Below are 4,826 nucleotides of genomic sequence, written 5' to 3' on the forward strand. Positions count from 1 at the left end.
TGAGTAGAGCATGGGGGTTAAAAATTAGTTATACTATAGCTTTGCTAAAATGACAAGAAAAGGGGCTTTCTGCTGAGGGTGATCTCCTGCAAAGAGCTGCTTACAGTACCATAATGTTTTTGTTTTTTTTTAAGATGTTGGGGGTAGGAGTTTAGTAATTTATTTATTTATTTTTGCTGTGTTGGGTCTTCGTTTCTGTGCGACGGCTTTCTCTAGTTGTGGCAAGCGGGGGCCACTCTTCATCACGGTGTGCGGGCCTCTCACTATCGCAGCCTCTCTTGTCGCAGAGCACAGGCTCCAGACGCGCAGGCTCAGTAGTTGTGGCTCACGGGCCTAGTTGCTCTGTGGCATGTGGGATCCTCCCAGATCAGGGCTCGGACCCGTGTCCCCTGCATTAGCAGGCAGATTCTCAACCACTGTGCCACCAGGGAAGCCCCCCATAATGTTTTAATTACTGTAGCTTTATAGTAGGTTTTTAAATCAGGAAGTGTGAGTCCTCCAACTTTGTTCTTTTTAAAAATTGTTTTGGTTATTCCAGGTCCCTTGCAATTTAAGACCAGCTCTTTCTTTTTTGTAAAAAAAAAAAAAAAGAATTTTAGTAGGAATTGCTTTGAATTGGTAGAGCAATTCGAGTATTGACATCTTAACAGTGTTAAGTTTTTTCAAACCATGAATATGGACATCTTTCCATTTACTTATGTCTTCTTTGTTTTGTAGTTTTCAGTGTACAAGTCTTGTACCTCCTTGGTTAAATTTATTCCTAAGTATTTTATTTTTATTGATGCTGTTCTGAAAGGAATTGCTTTCTTAATTTCCTTCGGGATTTTTCATCATTAGTGTATACCACTGATTTTTGTGTGTTGATCTTGTATACAGCACCTTTGCTGAATTCATTTATTAGCTCTGATAGTTGTGTGGGTTTTAAAAAATAGGTTCTTGGGAATACGCTGGCAGTCCAGTGATTAGGACTCCACGTTTTCACTGCCTGGGGCCCGGGTTCAATCCCTGGTCAGCGAACTAAGATCCTGCAAGCCGTGCAGCATGGCCAAAAAATAAAACAAATAAAAATTTAAAAATTTAAAATAGATTCTGTAGTATTTTGTACATACAAGATCACATCATCTGTGAATAGAGATAGTTTTACTTCTTTCTAATTTGGATGGCATTTATTTATTTAAAATTTTTGCCTAATTATTCTGGCTAGAACTTCCCATATAATTTTGAATAGAAATGGCAAAACTGGGCTTCCTTGTCTTATTCATAATCTTAAGGGGAAAGCTTTTAACCTTTCACCATTGAGTATGATTGCCCTTTCTCATGTTGAAGAAACTCCCTTCTAGTCATAGTTTGTTGAGTGTTTTTATCATGAAAGTTTCTTGGATTTTGCCAAATACTTTTCTGTGTCAATTGAGATGATCATGTGTTTTTTTTTCTTCATTCTATTAATTTAGTGTATTACATTGATTGATTTTTTTCAGTGCAAATCTGTTTATTGGTTTCCTATTAATCTTTTAGTTGGGCATCTGGGAAGGGGGTGTTAGTACATCTGTAGTTAACCTTCTATTTTAATCTGCTTAACTATATTCAGTGAATGATCTATTTTAATGCCCTTCCATCTTGCTTGACATCTTGGACTTAGATCTAGGTATACTTATCTTGTGTAATATCTAATAGATAGAGCTCATGGTCCCAAGACCATTAACAAACAGTCCCTTTTTTTCTTACAAATTTGGAATGCTACCTTATATACCAAATCCCCATCAATGCTGAGGATTGTTCTGGGCCCTGTATTCTGGGTCTGTGTTCTGTTCTGCTGATCTATTTTTTGACTTCTGTTAACAATAGAACAATAATCAAAATACTGTAGGGTTTTTGTTATTGTTTTGGTTTGGTTTGTTTTTTTACCTTTTTTTTTTTTTTTTGCGGTACGCGGACCTCTCACTGTTGTGGCCTCTCCCGTTGCGGAGCAGAGGCTCCGGACGCGCAGGCTCAGCGGCCGTGGCTCACGGGCCCAGCCACTCCGCGGCATGTGGGATCTTCCCGGACCGGGGCACGAGCCCGTGTCCCCTGCATTGGCAGGCAGACTCTCAACCACTGCGCCACCAGGGAAGGCCTACCTTTTTTTTAATATGATCTTTTTTTTTAATAAGCTCAGTTGCTTTTTTTGTTATTTTATTGTTTATTTTACTTTTGGCCGTGTTGGGTCTTTGTTGCTGTGTGCGGGCTTTCTCTAGTTGTGGCAAGCAGGGGCTACTCTTCATTGTGGTACACGGGCTTCTCATTGCAGTGGCTACTCTTGTTGCGGATCATGGCCTCTAGGCGTGCGGGCTTCAGTAGTTGTGGCTCGCGGGCTCTAGAGCACAGGCTCAGTAGTTGTGGTGCACGGGCTCGAACCCATGTCCCCTGCATTGGCAGGTGCATTCTTAACCACTGTGCCACCAGGGAAGTCCTTTTTTTTTTTTTTTCTTTACCATTTTTAAGTGGCATTAAGTACTTTCACAATCTTGTGCAACTCACCACTATCCACTTCCAAGACTTTTTCATCACCCAAACAGAAACTCTGTATCCATTTTAACAATAACTCCTCAATCCGCTCCCCCATTCCTCCAGCCTCTGATAATCTCTTTCTATCTCTATGAAGTTGCCCTATTCTAGGTACCTCTTATAAGAGGAATCGTATCATATTTGTCCTTTTGTGTCTGGCTTATTTCACTTAGTTTAATGTTTTACAAGTTCATCATGTTGTATGATATCAGAATTTCATTCCTTTTTATGTTAAAAATATTCCATTGTATGTATACAATATATATCACATTCTGTTTATTCAGTCATCTGTGGATGGACATTTGGATTGTTTCTACCTCTTGACTATTGTGAATAATGCTGCTGTGAACATTGGTGTACAAGTATCCAGTTAAGTCCCTGCTTTCAGTTCTTTTGGGTATATACCTAGACATGGAATTAATGGATCATATGGTATTTCTTTTCCTTTTTTAAAATATTTATTTATTTATTTAGGCTGCGCCAGGTCTTAGTTGCAGCATGCGTGATCTTTAGTTGCGGCATGCATGATCTTTAGTTTCAGCATGCGGACTTCTTAGCTGTGGCATGTGAACTCTTAGTTGTGGCATGCATGCATTATCCGACCGGGGATCAAACCTGGGCCCCCTTCATTAGGAGCACAGAGTCTTACTCACTGGACCACCAGGGAAGTCCCCATATGGTATTTCTATGTTTAATTTTTTGAGGAACTGCCAAGGTGTAAAATAAGTGCAGCATTTTACGTTCCAGTCAGCAATGAACAAGGGTTTCAATTTCTCCGTATCCTCAACACACTTGTTATTTTCTGTTTTTGTTTGTTTTTTATAAAATAGCCATCTTAATGGGTGTGAAGTGGTATCTCATTACAGTTTTGATTTGTATTTCCCTAGTGACTAACGATGTTGAATATCTTTTCATGCGGCTCTTAACTTTTGTATATCTTATTTGGAGAAATGTCTAATCAAGTCCTTTGCCCTTTTTTTTTTTTTTTGCGGTACACGGGCCTCTCACTGTTGTGGCCTCTCCTGTTGCGGAGCACAGGCTCCGGACACGCAGGCCCAGCGGCCATGGCTCACGGGCCCAGCCGCTCTGTGGCATGTGGGATTTCCCAGACCGGGGCACGAACCCGTGTCCCCTGCATCGGCAGGCAGACTCCCAACCACTGCGCCACCAGGGAAGCCCAGTTTTTGTTTTTTTCTTAAAGATTTTTTTGATGTGGACCATTTTTAAAGTCTTTTATTGAATTTGTTATAATATTGCTTCTATGTTATGTTTTGGTTTTTTGGCCACAAGGCATGTGAGATCTTAGCTCCCCCACTGGGAATCGAACACACACCCCCTGTATTGGAAGGTGACATTTTTAAAAAAAATAAATTTATTTATTTTATTTATGGCTGCATTGGGTCTTCATTGCTGTGCACAGGCTTTCTCTACTTGCGGTGAGTGGGGGCTACTCTTCATTGCGGTGCACGGGCTTCTCTTCTCATTGCGGTGGCTTCTCTTATTGCAGAGAACAGGCTCTAGGCACGCGGGCTTCAGTAGTTGGGGCACTCAGGCTCAGTAGTTGTGGATTGCAGGCTCTAGTGCAGAGGCTCAGTAGTTGTAGCACACAGGCTTAGGTGCTCCGTGGCACGTGGGATCTTCCCAGACCAGGGCTCAAACCTGTGTCCCCTGTATTGGCAGGCGGACTCTCAACCACTGTGCCACCAGGGAAGCCCCGGAAGGTGACATCTTAATCACTGGACTGCAGGGAAGTCCCTGATACACAAGTTTTTAATTTTGATAAAGTTCAGTTTATCTGTTTTTTCTTTTTTTCCCCTTGTGCTTTTGGCAGAAACTATTGCCAAATCAAATGTCATGAAGATTTTCCTCTATGTTTTTTTCTAAGCATTCTATAGGTTTTGCTCTTACATAAGGTGTTTGATCCATTTTTTATTTATTTGTTTGTTTATTTATGGCTGCATTGGGTCTTTGTTGCTGAGTACAGGCTTTCTATAGTCGCGGCAAGCGGGGGCTACTCTTCGCCGTGATGTGTGGGCTTCTCATTGCGGTGGCTTCTCTTGTTGCAGAGCACGGGCTCTAGGTGTGCGGGCTTCAGTAGTTGTGACACGTGGGCTCAGTAGTTGTGGCTCACAGGCTCTAGAGTGCAGGCTCAGTAGTTGTGGTGCACGGGCTTAGTTGCTCTGTGGCATGTGGGATCTTTCCGGACCAGGGCTCAAACCTGTGTTCCCTGCATTGGCAGGCGGAGTCTTAACCACTGTGCCACCAGGGAAGCTCCTTAAATT

The sequence above is a fragment of the Pseudorca crassidens genome, chromosome 14, assembly GCF_039906515.1.
Source record: "Pseudorca crassidens isolate mPseCra1 chromosome 14, mPseCra1.hap1, whole genome shotgun sequence".
NCBI classification, from domain to species: Eukaryota; Metazoa; Chordata; class Mammalia; order Artiodactyla; family Delphinidae; genus Pseudorca; species Pseudorca crassidens.